Source organism: Eubalaena glacialis, chromosome 7 (assembly GCF_028564815.1).
Source record: "Eubalaena glacialis isolate mEubGla1 chromosome 7, mEubGla1.1.hap2.+ XY, whole genome shotgun sequence".
Lineage (NCBI taxonomy): Eukaryota > Metazoa > Chordata > Mammalia > Artiodactyla > Balaenidae > Eubalaena > Eubalaena glacialis.
This window is the reverse complement of record NC_083722.1, coordinates 9,865,403-9,882,726: the sequence shown is the minus strand read 5'-3', so window position 1 is coordinate 9,882,726 and position 17,324 is coordinate 9,865,403. Positions and strand designations below refer to the sequence as shown.

Sequence of the window (17,324 nt, the reverse complement as noted above, 5' to 3'; positions counted from 1 at the left end):
CCATTTTATGACCTATCCCAAGCGGGATTTTTTATTCAGTTAGTTTCCTTGAGAAACCCAGGAGATACCTAGAAGACCTTTTATGAAATCCCTTCTCTTAACCCCTTCCTTGTACCAGTGGATTCTGAATTTTACAGGAAGCTGAATACCTATGGAATGCAAAAGTAAAGGTCTTTTGACATCTTTACCCTTTAGATTAATTACATGACTGTCTTTGGACTTTAGAGTATGTGATGGGGAGTTTGTTTTATGGGAGGCATTAAATCCCTATGTTAGAAGTCTGCAAAGAGAAAATAGAAACACAGTCTTTAAGGGCTTGAACAAGGGTAGCAGATTCTGTATTGTCCCCAGTGGACACTTGGAACTGGGTACTCATGGTCACTACCACCCATCGGCATGAGCTGGTCAAATAGGAGACACCAGTAGGGACTCTGCACTCAGCAAGTTCAGGAGGAGAAAAGGTCAGAGCCACAACTAATAGCAGGGCTGAAGCAGGGAAAACCAAGCCTTCAGCACCAAACTACAATACTTCCCTGGGAAGGTTATCTGAGGCTTTCTAGAGACAAGGGCTACTTTGACCTTGTTAAACCACCCCTGATGTGGACCCCCAGCAGGACCATCAGGAGTGGTGTGATCCAGGGGTAGGGCACAGAGTCTGGGGACCAATATCCCCCATCTGATGCTGCCACTGATGTCCTGTGTGCCTTAAACTACTTCAATGGATTCTTCTGTGTAAAACATGGGGATAATGATGCCTCCTCATATAGAGGAATAGACGTGCTAATGACTTAATTCCAGAACATTTTGAGGATCACGAATGTTGATCTAAAGTTGCACAGCAAAGGGGAGGCAGGGATGAAGTGAGAGAGGAGCACTGACTTACATATACTACCAAATGTAAAATAGCTAGCTAGTGGGAAGCAGCCTCATAGCACAGGGAGATCAGCTCGGTGCTTTGTGTCCACCTAGAGGGGTGGGATAGGGAGGGTGGGAGGGAGACACAAGAGGGAACGGATATGGGGATATATGTATACATATAGCTGATTCACTTGGTTGTACAGCAGAAACTAACACAACATTGTGAAGCAATTATACTCCAATAAAGATGTAATAAATAAATAAATAAAGTTGCACAGTATATGCTTTGTCTCTGGCATATCAAAAGGTACCATAAGTGATAACAATAGTAACAGCAGATACTGATTATTAGACACTAACAGTGCCAGATACCATACTAGGTGCTGTTGTATTCACACGGTATTTTATTTAGCCCCATACAACCTCTGAGGTAAGTACTATCGCTATCCAATTTTACAGAGGAAGAAACTGAGCCTTAGAAAGGTCATGAAACTTCCCCAATGTCACTCACTGAATAGGTGGCAGAATTGGAATTCGAACCCAAGTCAATAGGAACACCAAAAAACTTATGCTCTTAACCAAAGCATCTATATTTCTATGAGAACTGGATTTTCAAGAGCTTCTCAATTTCATACCTTCTGACCAGTTGTCCCATAAACTATTGAACTGTCCCCGAAATGGACATCTAAACTGCAACCTGGCATCTGAACTGCATTTCCCAAACTGTCCCTCACACTGAAAGTAACATAAAAATCCTCCGTAAGACCACAAGTCCTGGGTCTTGGTGTGAAAAATGTGGGCACCACAATTTAAGCAGATTACCAAATTTTAGAGAATTAGAGAGGAAGAAAGTGCACTCAACACAAAAAGTGTTCAGGGCATCATGTACTCTTTTGTGATTTAGAAGGCACTGGTGGATCTTGTGGTGTCTGGAGGTTACCCTTATGAATTTCCATCCTCATTATATTATTGAAGTGCAGAAATGCAGATTTCCAGCAAGTTTCAACAGATAGAAATCTGGATAAAAGGAACTCACTGTGCTGACGTTAATTATTTAAGCGGTGCTTTCTTGAGGGACTACCATGGCTTGCAAAAGGGGCTCCATAAACTGTTTTCTTATATTATGAATATTTATAATTTTATGCTATCGATATTTCAAAAGTGGGCTTTAATTAGAAACCTCGTTATTCTATGCCTTTTGGCTTTGCTGTCATTGTTTAGTTTTGTTTGTTGAGCATCAGAAGATGGGGGTGTCAGGGCCACAGTAGAGAGAGGACTCTAGAAATTCACCGTCAGCTAAGTTTTTTCAATTCCCAAATATGGTCCATGATCTAAAAGATTTAAGAACCACTGACTCAAGATCATTTTTATTCTAGTACCCAAATATCCTCTCGCAGTGATAACTGTATCAGTCTAAGGAGTTGTTTATATTAGACACATTCAAATCACATAATTTGCCCAAAACTGGGAGTAGGATGGGAAAGAGGGGAAGGGAAGGGCAGCAGAAACTTGAAAACATCTTTGTAGGCATCATTCTAAGCACATTTTCCCTCTGGTTCTAACATCCCCATATTTTGTTTAGAGCACCTTCTGTGGTCAAGAAGAATAGCAATTAGAAATGAACTCTTCCATCCACCCCATTACAAATAACTGAATTTCGTTTCCTTTTATGGCTGAGTAATATTCCATTGTATATATGTGCCACATCTTCTTTATCCATTCGTCTGTCGATGGACACTTAGGTTGCTATTGTAAATAGAGCTGCAATGAACATTGTGGTACATGTCTCTTTTTGAATTATGGTTTTCTCAGGGTATATGCCCAGTAGTGGGACGGCTGGGTCATATGGTAGTTTTATTTTTAGTTTTTTAAGGAACCTCCATACTGTTCTCCATAGTGACTGTATCAATTTACATTCCCACCAACAGTGCAAGAGGGTTCCCTTTTCTCCACACCCTCTCCAGCCTAGAGTCTGTCATACAGAGTGAAGTAAGTCAGAAAGAGAAAAACAAATACCGTATGCTAACACATATATATGGAATCTAAAAAAAAAAAAAAAAAAGGTTCTGAAGAACCTAGGGGCAGGACAGGAATAAAGACGCAGATGTAGAGAATGGACTTGAGGACATGGGGAGGGGGAAGGGTAAGCTGGGATGAAGTGAGAGAGTAGCATGGACTTATATATACTACCAAATGTAAAATAGATAGCTAGTGGGAAGCAGCTGCATAGCACAGGGAGGTCAGCTCGGTGCTTTGTGACCACCTAGAGGGGTGGGATAGGGAGGGTGGGAGGGAGACGCAAGAGGGAGGAGATATGGGGATATATGTATATGTACAGCTGATTCACCTTGTTATACAGCAGAAACTAAAACACCATTGTAAAGCAGTTATACTCCAATAAGGAGGTTAAAAAAAAAAAAAAAAGAACTCTTCCAAACTCACGGCCTGCCTATTTCTCAGGTTCTCTAGGACCCAGTGGAAAAAAAAAAAAAAAAAAAGAATCTTATTCATACCAAGTGAGCTGTTATCAGTTTGCTTATTGATTTTTATCCCCATGCTGCAAACCTCAAAATGCCACAGCCCCAGCTGGGATCCCACCAAACCCATTCCTTTACTTATCCTTTCATTTTCCCAGTCATCTTTCTTTTTGATCCTTGACAACTTCTCCCTGCACCCACCTTCCGGGAATTAACAATTGCCCATTCAATTTTCCCTCTCCTGTCTCTTTAAGTCAGAAACTTCCCTAGGTTCCTAAGCACTGGCGGCCTCCGCAGGCGTTCAGGACTCCCAGCAAGTCTCCATGGCAGTGAGACGTGCAAGTGAATCTCCCTGATCTGAAAAAATAGCACCAGTTTCCTAATCGATCTCTGACTTGCAGACATCTACAAGGGCACCAGTGGGTTTCAAGACATCCAGTGAATCAAGTCCGAGGACTGAAACACCAAATCAATTGATAGTGGCAGCTCCAAAAAGGGGAAAGTCCCCAAACTGAACAAAATACAAAACCAGTATAAAATCCAACTGACAAGCACACAAATGCTTGTGCAATGCAATGCTTTAAGCCTCAAATGCCTACCTCACAGCTTTCCCAAAGCTCTCTGCTCACACAGGCACCCTCCCCTGCCTCTGCTCGCTGGCTCCCCCAAAACGACGCTTTCTTAGCCTGAGCGACAAATCTCAATTGTCAGGCTCTGAAATACACATGCTGCACGCGCTCAGACAGCCTCTCCGTGCCGGCTAGCCCCTTCTCCTTCCCTCCCAGCCCCGGGCCAGCCCACGCCAATTCCCCGACGGGGGAGCAACTCCCTCATGGGATGGAACTGGGGAAGGGAAGAGCGCAGACAGGAGTTGGGGGTCAATTCAAGTCACCAAGGACTGGGGGGGCCACCCATCCAGGCGGGAAGGGTCCATCTTATCCCTTTCCTAACCTTAAAACCCCTCCGCAGAAGGTTTCTCCAGCCTCGTTCAGATCCCAGAACAAGTTGGCAGACTCCTGGCGTCCCCTGCTCGCACCCAGACCCCTCCAAGGCGGCAACCCCCAGCCGGCAGGACGCGGATAGCTTCTTACCTTTACAAAGCCCCGGTTCTTAAAAGCCTGGCTGGAGCCTCCAAGGAGTCGTGCGTTTTCCTTGACATTGGAAGCCACCAGTTTCAGAAACAGGGCACATTTCTAAGTGAAACAGAAAGTAACCCGGGAACCCAGGCCAGACCCCCGACCTGCACTTGGCTTTGGCTCTCCGCAGCCTCTATGAGTCCTGGGACTCAGCCAGCCCGCCCAGCTGTTTCAGCCCGGAGAGAATTCAGAGGAAACTGCAGCTTGCAAGTCTGGAACTCACGGCCTGGGCTTTTTTTTTTTTTTTTTTTTTGAGTATTTGTTGAGCTTTTTAACATGCAGTTTGTCTCCTTCTGCAGGGAATTACTCAGTGAGCCTGTCACCTGACTCACAGCAGCTCCATTATATAATTCAAACAGTGCTATTTGAGTTCTGATCAGAAAACCACACTCCCCTCCCCCATCTATCTCCCCTCCCCCGCTTCCTCGGCTTGGAGGGAGAGGCACTCAAAACACCAAACAATGAAAATTAATCTTTCTTGAAACTTTAGTGGAGGGACTTTCCCTGGCAGTCCAGTGGTTAAGACTTCGCCTTCCAATGCAGGGGGCGTGGGTTCGATCCCTGGTCGGGGAGCTAAGATCCCACATGCCCGGCAGCCAAAAAACCAAAAAAAACCCATAAAAAAACTGAAGCAATATTGTAACAAATTAAATAAAGACTTTAAAAATGGTCCACATCAAAAAAATGTTTAAAAAGAGAAGAGATTTTAGTGGAGCTGCTGCATTTTTGCAGTCTATTTTTATTTCCCTTTGGTTTGATTTTTCTTCGGCAGAGGACTTCCTAAATGCCAATGCTGAGTTAGCAGGGATTTCTCAAGATGTAACATCTCAAGATGTAACTGTAGCAGTTTCCTTGATTTTCGTTTAGGACGGCTGTCTGCAGATTTAGGTAAATCAGTGAGTGGGTTTGCAAATGACAGAGTGCATCATCAGTTGAAAAGCCTCAAGTAGATTTACAGCACCTGTGCAGATGAAATCCGAAACCTAGAATGTTTATTACTTTAGCCACAGTATCTAAGTTCCGTGAAATGTCAAAGGGGTAGATTGGGTTGAGAGGTCTCTAGCCAACCCCCTGCCCTGCCCTTGATCTTCCTAAACCCTCCTCCAGCCACCTCAAATAAGCATAACATCCAACTGAAAATTGCATGCTTGCTATGCAAACACCACTTAATGGCCAAACCCCATTCTCTACTATCAACAATGTGGAAATCCTTAAGGCCAATCTAGATGGATATTTTGGAGACAGCACTTGTCTTGGGTGAAACTAAAAAAATTATTTCAGTCCCATTTTCCCCTTCTTAGCATCTGTCATCTCTGTTCAGATGATATATATTGAGGAGCAAGTATGTCAAAACAGAATTGACCCACGAATGAGATCTTTGAGAAATTTAGGTGGCATAAATGAGCATAACATTGAAAGCATCATGAAATAATCAACATTAAAAAACTCCAACCTGTTTGCTCTTTCCATGTCAAAGCCAGATGAACTGTATGCCTTGGAGGATCTGGGCTCCCAGTCTCCTCCCAGCCAGTGGAGACATTGCTGAATATGGGATATACTCCAAAAGGACTGTTCAAGTCTAGGGGAACAAATGCTAACATTGGTCACCTTCTTTTGGTTTTTCCTGGTCTGATCTCTTTTCTCCCTTCTGCATTTCCTCACTCACATCCACCCAAGGAAATTACCTTGTCTTTCCTGCCAGACTCCACCAGTGTACTAACAGTAGATACCATTGCTATATTAAACTGTGTGACATTAGACTGATACTGTGCCCAAAGAATAGCTTGCAAAATACTTTGTAACTATCTATCCACATATCCCTCTGAAGTGGGCATGGGATAATTATTATTCTCTTTGTCCAGACCCAAAGAAAGCCAGTAATATAGGTGAGAATTAGAAGTCAAGTTTCCTACTCTCAGAGCTCTGTTTTACAAAGGAAGACCAAGATACACAGGAAAAAACAAAAACACATGAATGTGTAAACCTGAATGACAGATTGATGTCTGTTTATACCTCTCTCTCCAGGTGTGGTAAATACAATGTATTGTGGCAGTTGCTATGGTAACTACTTCTTTCTTAATGAGAATAAGGCTATATAGTAAAATATTAGAAAACATCAGGTGGTGAGTGTGGTGTTCCAAGGACAAAGGACAACCCTGCCTGAAAAAGTGTCAGCGTCACACCCCCTACCGGACTCCCCACCATGTTGTGATGGTTACAAAATTCCTGAGCCCACCTGGGTGACGGGACCTGTCCCAAATAAGGAAAGGCATCTGCCCTGTCCCACTCCCACCCTATAGAAGGAAGGTATATGTGCCTCCACCAATCAGTAAACGAAATTTTCACCTCGGACCATTCCTTTGTTTTCTGGCTATAAAAACTGATCAATAGCACATGTTCAGGCTCGACTCTCCCAGACTACTAAGAAGTCGGCCTGCTGTTCTGACAGGGACCCTTCCCTCTAATAAATTCTATCTTCTTTACATTCTGCCTAGAGTCTGGAAATTCTTTTCCAACCCACGTTCGGACCACAACAGTGAGACCCATACTAGTAATGGGAAGAAAAGCAATAACGCAAAATATACCTTTGGTCTGCATATAGTCCTTCAATATTGACACTGCAAAAATCAGATTTCCTAGCCCAGTGTTGTCCAACAGAAATACAGTATGAACCACGTATGTAATTTAAAATTTTCTAGCTGTTGCGTTAAAAAAGAAAAAAAAACTGGTGAAATTAATTTTGGTAATATATCTGCTTGACAAACACCAGCTGTCCAGCCCAGGGGCCCATCTACCTCCTACCTCAAATCCAGTATATTCAAAATATTGTTTCAGACTTCCCTGGTGGCGCAGTGGTTAAGAATCCGCCTGCCAGTACAGGGGACAAGGGTTCGAGCCCTGGTCCAGGAAGATCCCACATGCCGCAGAGCAACTAAGCACGTGCGCCACAACTACTGAGGCTGCGCTCTAGAGCCCACAAGCCACAACTACTGAGCCCATGTGCCACAACTACTGAAGCCCACGCGCCTACAGCCCGTGCTCCGCAACAAGAGAAGCCACCGCAATGAGAAGCCCGTGCACCGCAACGAAGAGTAGCCCCCGCTCACTGCAACTAGAGAAAGCCTGTGTGCACAGCAACGAAGACCCAACGCAGCCAAAAATATATTAATTAATTAATTAATTAATTTTTTAAAAATCTTAAAAAAATATTGTTTCAACATGTAATAATATAAAATTATTAACAGAATATTTTATATTCTTTTCTTCATACTAAATCTCTGAAATCTGATATGAACTGTATGTGTTTTACACTCACATCACATCTCAGGCAAGAGTAGCTGCATCTCAAGTGTTCAATGGCCACAAGGGGCCAGTGGCTACCACATTAGACGGCCCAGCTTCACGCTATATTCGGTCATTTTGGCTTGAAATTTGTTCTGTGAGTACACATTTGTCTATCTCTACTTGGAACTTTTAGAAAGATGAATTGCATTCATTTGGTTCTAGCTTTATGGCATAATTCAAGTGGTGTTCTCTTGGGTGGAGGAAGAAAATATCAAATAAGCTTGGAGTTGAAAGAGTATGAAAGATTCAGCTTCTTTCGTGCCACCAGAGGATCGTGAAGATTAAAAAAATAAACCTCAGCTTTATAAAAAGTTCCTTCCTTGGGTTGTCCCAATCGCCCAAGTTAGGGACCTCAGAGTCATGCTGACTGTCCTTTCTATGTACCCCCTCTCTCTGTCCTCTTCTCTCAGCCCCTCACCTTTTTTCAAGTCCGAGGACCTCTGCGATAATCTAGATGAACCCAAGAACTTGTGCCTGCTCTCCCTGCCTCCACTCTCCACCCATTCAAGTTCATATTCTATCCTGCCTTCAGCGTGAACATGCACTGAAAGCAGACATTAATCATGGAGCTTCTCAGGACTTCCCTGGTGGTCCAGTGGGTAAGACTCCACGCTGCCATGCAGGAGGGCCCGGGGTCGATCCCTGTTCAGGGAACTAGATCCAGCATGCATGCCGAAACTAAGAAGTCCGCATGCTGCAACGAAGATCCTGCGTGCCGCAAGTAAGACCTGGCACAGCCAAAATAAGTATTAAAAAAAAAAAAATCATGGAGCTTCTCAGCTTAAAGCCTTTAATAGCAACCTGCTAACTTTCAAATAAAATCCATACTCCTTGTCACGATATAAGGCAATCATCAACTGGCCTTCTGGGAACTTTCTGGCCCATCTCCTGGCTAACCATTCTTTGATTTTACCCAGGTCTACATTCTTGACTGTGCCATGATTTCCATGACTCCATGACTTTGTTTAAAGTCTGTTCCTTCTGCCTGGAATGTCCTTCCTTAAAATGACTACCCCTCACCAAACAGCAAAATCCATCCAGCCTAGCTCCAATATTTACTGTAGCTTTCCTTGATCTTGCAAAATTAACAGCCAACTCATCTGTGTTATCATGGCACTTTTATAAATAGATGTGTTATAACATTTAGCACATTCTATTATAATTATATGCTATGCTAGACAAAGATTTCCTCAAGAAGGGGAACCACATACCACTTACTTTTGAATTCACCTTGGGACATAACAGGATCTCAATAAATGCCTAAGGAATTCCAATACTCTTTTCTTCCCATTTCTCCTTCTTCTAATTGTCTAACCACATGGTACATCATCACCATCATTACATAATAGCCAATATTTATTTGTACTACTGTGTACCAGACACTGTGTTAAGCATTTTACATAAATTTCATTTAATTCCAACAACAAATCTACAAGGTAGGAACTTAGCCTCGATTTTTAATAGCTGTGGTATCTTGAATGCCATTTCATTCTTTCAACAGGTGTTTTAAGGTCCTTCTTAGAAACACTGGTTATGACAAGTAGATATGCAGGTATGCTTCTAAAGAACGCAAGATTGCATACTTGATAGTTAACTCATTTGTCAACAGGCTATTGCATGTGTCTTGTTTTACAGTTTTAGTCTCTCCATCTCTTCAATGCTTCCAATTCTTAGTGGGCTGAGAAAACAGAAAACCTAACTTAATAATATTTTGTGCAGAAGAAGAGTATGGTGGCTTTGAGTAAGGGCATGAGAAACCCTGCCCCATTGATATCACAGGATGTGACATTTAGTTTTGTTGCTCAGAGTCATTTGGGGGTTTATATCTGGCTCTTGAGTCATTTCCACATAATTCAGTTTAGTCGTGCTTTAAAAAGTAGGGGGATCGACACCAAATGCTGGTGAGGATGTGGAGCAACAGGAACTCTCGTTCATTGCTGGTGGGAATGCGAAATGGCACAGTCACTTCGGAAGACAGTTTGGTGGTTTCTTTCAAAACTAAACATACTCTTGCCTTGCAATCCAGCAATTGCACTCCTTGGCATTTGCCCAAATGGACTGAAAACTTATATCCACTCAAAAACCTGCACACAGATGTTTAGAGTAACTTTATTCGTAATTGCCAAAACTTGAAAGCAACCAAGATGTCCTTCAGCAGGTGAATGAATAAATAAACTGTGGTGCATCCAGGCAGTGGAATATTATTCACGCTAAAAAGAATGAGCTATGAAGCCATGAAAAGACACAGAGGAACCTTAAACGTCCATTACTAAGTGAAAGAAGTCAATCCGAAAAGGCTCCATAAGGCACAATTCCAAGTATATGATATTCTGGGAAAGGCAAAACAATGTTGACAGTAAAAAGATCAGTGGTTGCCAGGAGTTGGGAGGACGGGAGGGATAAGTGGAGCACAGAGAGATTTTAGGGCAATGAAGCTACTCTATATGATACGATAATGTGTGTCATTATACATTTGTCCCAACTCATTGAATGGACGGCACCAAGGATGAAACCTTATGTAACCTAAGGACTTTGGGTGATAGAGATGTGTCAGGGTAGTCCTTGTAGTAATGTGTCAGTGTAGATGCTTCAGTTGTAACACATGTAGCACTCTGGTGCCTGATGCTGACAGCGGGGGAGGCCAGTGCATGGGTGTGGGTAGGGTATACGGGAACTCTCTGTACTTTCTGTTCAATTTTGCTGTGAGCCAAAACTGCTCTAAAAAATAAAATCTATTTTTAAAAAAGTGTAGGGACCAGAGAATGGCTTGCCCATGGGTGCCCAGGGACCGTGCTCACTGGCTTCTGGCTTGATGTACAAGTTGTTTTCCTGCTAGATTGTCAGTTGCTCAAATTTATTAATTGCTTTCTCCACTTTGTTTCCACAACACCACTAAATAAACGGCATGTACTCAGGGATTAATAAATTCTCGTTTAAATGAAATGAAGGGAAAACACACTTAATGCTTCGAATAATAAATACGTATTTCCACCCACAGACACAGCATAATGGCCTTAGTGTCAACAGAAAACCTCTTACTGAGGCGGTTTCTGGAGACTCTGGAGCCTGGGACGGCCTCAGGCTTGGAGGAGGGGTTGCCCTGGAAGGTCTGGTGGTTGGGGGCGGGGGGGCGGCTAGAAGACCAGCTAAGTTGAGAAAATTTAACTCTCTCTTTGACTCAAGCCTGGACATGCTCTCTGTGCCCTCAGGGACCAGCCCTTGGTCACCACCTGGCGGATTTACAATACGTTGCCCAGAGCGGGGCTAACTCTGCTGAGCAAAGTACTTGCCCTGCGGGCCTCAGTTTCCTCGTCTGTAAAAAGGGATGGGAATATTGTGGGTTACTGTGGGTGTTACACGAGATCATGTCTATAATCGCTCTGACATAGTGACAGTGTTAACTGATGGACTATGTTTACTCTTAGTATTACATATTATTAGATATTACATGATAATAATAAAGCATTGGAGATGCCATTAGGGAGCTCAAATGATGACAGTGCCTGTGTGAACCCCTCTTCTGCTATCTCACCACACCTTCTTTCTACTCAGTTTGCTGTTGGCACATATTAAGATGGTGAATTTATCGACTTCCATGACCTCTGTCTTTCTTCCTTCCCTCCCTCCTTCCTTCCCTCCCTCCCTCCCTCTTTCCTTCCTTCCTTCCTTTCGTCCATCCCTCCCTTCTTCCTTCTTTATTTTCTTCTTTCCTCCCCCACCTCTTCTCGTTTTCTCTCTCTTTCCATTTATTATTTTTTAAACGAGCTTATTTTGTCCCTTGCTATTCTTGGCCAACTAACTAAGACTCTTTGTATTGAGATCTTCTTGCCAAAGCCACATTACGCTCACCAGGTTGCTAAACTTAGACCAGCCTGTTTCTGTTCTCTCGGAAGACCTGCAATACCACAAATAAGAGAGGTAGCATGTCAAAAGATTCTTGTTCACAGCTAAGGGGGCTGCTTCACACAGAGCTTCCCAGAAGGAAGACAGAGCCTGACAGGAAGAAGATCTCAGGCCTCAGGCATAATCTATAAGAGAGCAGTTAATACCTCACTCCCTGCCAAGTCAAGGTGACTGCCAATCTCAGAAGCCATCTTTCAAATTGCTTTTTGGCCAGCTCAGCATAGTGTCCATGTGACAGCTCTACTTTGTGAGAACAAGAGAAAAAAGCAGTTTCCCAGAGGGGTAGGCAGTTTCTTTTTCTTTCTACAAGATAAATACCCTTTAATTCTCTCCAAAGCACCGTGTGGAATTTATGTGATGACCTGTGTCCAAAAAGGACTAAGACCCAAGAAAGACGCAAGAGGGGAGAGGGGACACACAGTGGCCTTAAAAATGGGGCGAGTGAGGTTTTGAAAGGCGGAGAATGCGGTGGAGAGAGCTCTGGGATTGAACTCTAGTCCTGCCCCCTGCTCACTGGAGGCAAATTAATTAGCCTCTGTTCTTCCCGTATGAGATGCTAATGATAATAAACTGGGGGGAAGTCTGGGGTGACGTCTGTAATGCATATATCAGGTGGCCTGGTGGAGGGCAGGTGCAGAATGAACCAGCCAGGTGGGCAGAGCCTCCATTCTTCACGTCTAAAGTGTAAAGAGATTGCCGTGTTCCTTCTGTAAAGTTCTTTGGTGGAAGTTAAATGAAACCTCCAGCGAAGGGTAAACACCACGTGTGTGTGTCTTCCCTCTTACACTCCTGCCCCCCCGCCCCGACCCCAGATCTCCATGCTGCAGATTATATTTTCCACAGATGGACACAACTATATCTCCCATCCCACATACTGGTCTAGAATCTCGCCACTCCCCTGTCAAGTGGTGGGATCGAATTCCTCTCCCTCTGAATCTGGGGGAGGGGAGGGGTGCTTGGATCGTGCTTGTAGCCTGTGCAGTAGCAGCCTTTCTGTGGGACCACAGAGGCTAGGTCATAAAAGGCAATGCAGCTTCCACCTTATTAGCTGGAATACTTGCTCTTGAAGCCTTCAGCTGGCAGGTAAGCAGGTGACTGCATTGGGGTCACCATGCTATGAGGAAGCCCAACCTGGCCCATGTGCAGAGACCATGGAGAGAATTTCCAGAAGCCCCACCCTCTCCCCCAACCCCACATCACTGACTGACGGTAACCTCAAGAGAGACCGGAGCCAAAAATCACACATCTGAGCCCTTCCTGAACTCTCGATCCATGTTGATAGAATGTAGATGATAACACACAACAAAATCCAACTGGAGAACATCCCCAGCAGTACAGCAGTTAAGACTGCGTGCTTCCACTGCAGGGGGTGCGGGTTCGATCGCTGGTCGGGGAGCTAGGATCCCACATGCCACGCGGTGCAGCCAAAAAAACCAAAAAAACCAAAAAAAAAAAAAACCCCCAAAAAACAACCATGATTGGAAGAGAATCATGGCCTCCGTTACACTCTCCTAGAGCAACGTAACATAGGGTTCAAGGATCAGACCTGGGAACTGGGGAGAGCCAGGGTTTAAATTGACCCTACTACTTCAGCTTGTGACCCTTAACGAGTCCACATGTCTAAAAAGGTAATAAAAATAATGCCTAGGGACTTTCCTGGTGGTCCAGTGGTAAAGAATCCGCTTTCCAATGCAGGGGATGCGGGGTCGATCCCTGGTCGGGGAACAAAGATCCCACATGCCTAGGGGCAGCGAAGCCTGTGCGCCACAACTACTGAGCCCATGCGCCTCAACTAGAGAGACAAAACCCGCACGCCACAATGCAGAGCCCGTGCACTGCAACAAAAGATGCTGCATGCCACGGCTAAGACCCGACGCAGGCATAAAAATAAAATAATAATAATAATGCCTAGGTCATCGGATTATTGTCAGGGTAAATGAGGTGGTTCATGTTAAGTTCTTAGTATCATGACTGGCACCGAGCAGACACACATATTAGAGACTGTTTGTCATCACCCTCATCACCACCACTAACTCTATTCTAATCATTACGACGGGTTTTGTTTCTAAGGCCTTAGAGCTGGCGAGAATATACCCCCTTTTCCTTTAATCACACTTTCTTCTATTTAGACATGTTCCCTTCAACCCATAATCTGTACAACTGCATTTCTCAGCCTTCATGCTAATGTCACAATCATGAGGAATTGTTTTTAAAAAATCCAATCAGTCTTAGCTCCTTCATCCTGCTCACCCACAATCAGCCATCGCTTTGCCCTCAGTGTTTTTGGCTGTCTTAGTCATCATTACCTAGGAAACGCCAAATATTCTGGAGCAGGAAGTCTGTTTTGACTAGGGATGCAGAACCATCTATCTACGTCTGTTGGACCACTCAACTCAGCTTTTCCTTCAGTGACGTGGAAGGGCTCATCAAGTACCTACAATGAGCCAACAGAGGAGAAAATTAAGGTTCAAAAAGATTGGAAACAGCATTAGAGTTTCATTGTTCATTCACTAACTCATTTGTATGTTCATTCGATCATTCAACAAATAGCTATTAACAGCTTTCTCTCTGCCAGGCTCTGGACATACAAACATGAACAGTCTCACTACTTTTGATTTTGATTTTCCCCCAAGTCATTAATTCAATACATCACTCATTCAAAAATAAACATTTTGTTTTTCCATGTGTTTTTTTCCATAGTCTCTGCTGTTCTGAAGCTTATAGTTTTGCTCAAGGGCAGATAATTAAACATACAACAATGGTAAAGAGTGCTAAGAGCTATTGGAGGGGAAACAGAGAGTTGTGCTTAGTAATAGGACTTAGTCTGGAGGAATGGTGAAGGAAGGCTTCCTGGAGGAAGTGGCTTTATATGGGGACTGAAGGAGAAGTGGGAGTTAGCCAGATGGAAGGTGGGCAGAAAGGGAGAGTGATGTAGGCAGGGTCAACTGCTTGTGTGAAGGTCCTGAAACCAGAGCGAGTGTGGGAATAACTGAGGAACTAGAAAAAAATCTCAACCCAAAGGTCACCAGGAAGTCTTCAATATCCCTTTGACCTCCACTCCCAGAATTTTCCTTCGTCCTTTCTACTTTATCTGGCTTACAAAGTGCATGTTTAATAAATGTTCGTGGAACTGCTGTTTCCCTTATAGTAATCTGATGGCACTATTATTTTAAGGGGACAGATACGGTTTGTTGAAGCACACAGCTACACACACACATACATACACAAATCCCCAACACTTTTAATAAATTCAAAATAAGGGAGTTATTTTCAGTTTATGTTTTTTTAAAAAGTTTATGTTTATAGACGTTGTTTTATTAATTTTATTTCCAATTTATTTTTTAATTAAAAAATTAACTATAGATATGTCATTGTGAATGGTGAGGTGATTTTCTTAATTAACTCCATTGCTGTTTAATCCTCTTTAATATGTTTTCCATTCCCAGGCAGCTGGCTTTTGTCATCAAGCAAATAGAGAGGTAAAACTGTAATTGGGCAGATTGAACTAGACGCTTAGAATTGAGTGTACGTAAGAGTCCAGAAGTTGGAAGCAGCCTCTCTCCCTGTACCCACTACACTGGGATTTCTGCTCTCTATCACTACCTTAATGCCCAGACACACTGTGATTTCTGCTTTTCTTTCTGTGGCTGCTGTCTGGTAATAAAAGAAGAGCTGTCCATTTTGTCATCTGTAGAACAGAGGGTAATGTCTCTTAATTAATGAAAGGAAGTGGTGCAATGTAGTGAGAACATTGCAATTGTCTCCAATTAATTCCACATGCAGTTTGGCAAAGCTAATAATCCATAAAATGACCTAGGATCTAAATATGGAGAATAATAATCTTTTATCAGTCATTTTTCTATCTTCCCAGCAAAAGCAAGAAAAGTCCAAGGCCAGATGCATAGAAGGTCTACAGATTTACAGTATCATACGTTCCTGACTATAATCTTAAATAGAAAAGAAATTTACACGTGCCATTCAGATCTTATGAATTCCCACATGTTTTACAACCTCTATAATTCATCATGTATTGACAGGTGTCAGTTCAACCACCAGTGGAGCAGTTATTTGACTGTTTACGTCATTTGTCACCAAAGCAAAGACATCTTCATGGTCATGGAAGAGCAGGAAAGACCTTTTCATTCCATAAGACGTTGCATTTCTAAACCTTTCAAGGATAGAGAATGAATGTGTCATGCACATCCATCGAACCCCTAAAAAGTATCTCATGGAACATCGTACTACAGCTCCATAATACCTTTTAAAAAATTAGGGTAAAATACACATAACATAAAATTCACCATTTTAACCATTTTAAGGAGCATAATTCAGTGCCATTTAGTACATTCACAATGTTGTGCAACCATCACCACTTTCTAGTTCAGTAATATTTTAATCAACCAAAAAGGAAACCATGTAGCCAATAAGCACTCACTCCCCGTTCTCATAATACTGTGTCCCTGACTCACGTTGCAATGGCTCACCTGTCTCGACATAATTCACAACTCTGCAGCTCCCCAGAATCCCAGGGTTACACTTGAAGGATTTTTAGCTCCCACCCGCTTTAGATGAGAGTCAAGCAGAGAGGCAGGAAGTGGTGAGAGAGCAGGAGGGGCATCCAGCTGTAAGCTCCCCAAGGGTCCTGGAGAAATGAGCTGGGTGACAAGACTGCTTATCTCTTCTTTCCTTTCAGTCAGCCCTCCTGCACCAGGGTTTTCTACATGCTTCTGTTCACAGTTATACTGTGCAAGGAAGACCCTTCCTTTACAGGGGAGATTTATGCCATAACAAATGGTTATTAAGAGCACTGCATGCAATGGGCCAAGTGATGGACACCATATAGGAGGCTGGTTAACCATCATTTACTTGTAACGAATTTGCTGTCACTCTGGGGATACTCCTTAAAGGGATGTTTACTGCTGGTCTGGTTTAGCCTTTCACCAACTGAAGGTTTATCCAAATGTACTGGGGCCCAAGGATTTTCTGTAGGTGAACTGGCATGGGTGAGTGACCTTGGCCGTAAACCTCGCCAGTAGCAAATGATGGCTCACATGGAATTGGTGCCATAGGGACCCCAGTAAGCATAACATCCAAGTGAAAACTATATGTTTGCTATGCGAACACCTCTGAAAAACCAAATCCCCAACGAGCCTCTACTTTAAACCATACTGAAATTCCCAAGGCCCATCTATATAAATATTCTGAAGCCACCACTGTCTTGGGTGAAGGTAGTAAGAATCATTTCAGTCTGCCCCTATTTTTCTGTCCCAGCACCTTCAATGATAGGACAGCAAGTGTCTCTGTCCAAATGATACATATTGGGGGCAAGTGTGTTCAAACATTGGAATTCATCTATTCATAAGAGGCTGAGAAACGTAGATGGCATAAACGAGCATAACACTTAGAGTTTCACTAAACACGGCTATCATCATAAACATTTCCAACCTGTTTGCTTTTTACATGGCAAAGCGAGGACGAGCTGTATGCAGGACATGACACAGGGAAGCTGGGAGTGGGCATTTCAGTCCCTTCTGGCAGCACATGGTCCCCAAAGCTCTGTGAGAACTCATCTCTTCTTCCATTCAAGGTTTGAAGTGTATTGAAA

At 43.2% G+C, this 17,324-nt stretch overlaps 1 protein-coding gene across 1 annotated transcript in view; it reads right to left on the bottom strand.

Moving 5' to 3' along the window:
- The window catches only part of PHACTR1 (phosphatase and actin regulator 1), a 300,263-nt gene extending 295,624 nt beyond the window's left edge, over positions 1–4,639 (bottom strand). The window contains exon 1 of the mRNA XM_061195732.1: positions 4,427–4,639. The gene's annotated coding sequence lies outside the window, so the exon portion shown is untranslated. The remainder of the gene's footprint in view (positions 1–4,426) is intronic.
- Between the last annotated feature and the right edge of the window lie 12,685 nt (positions 4,640–17,324).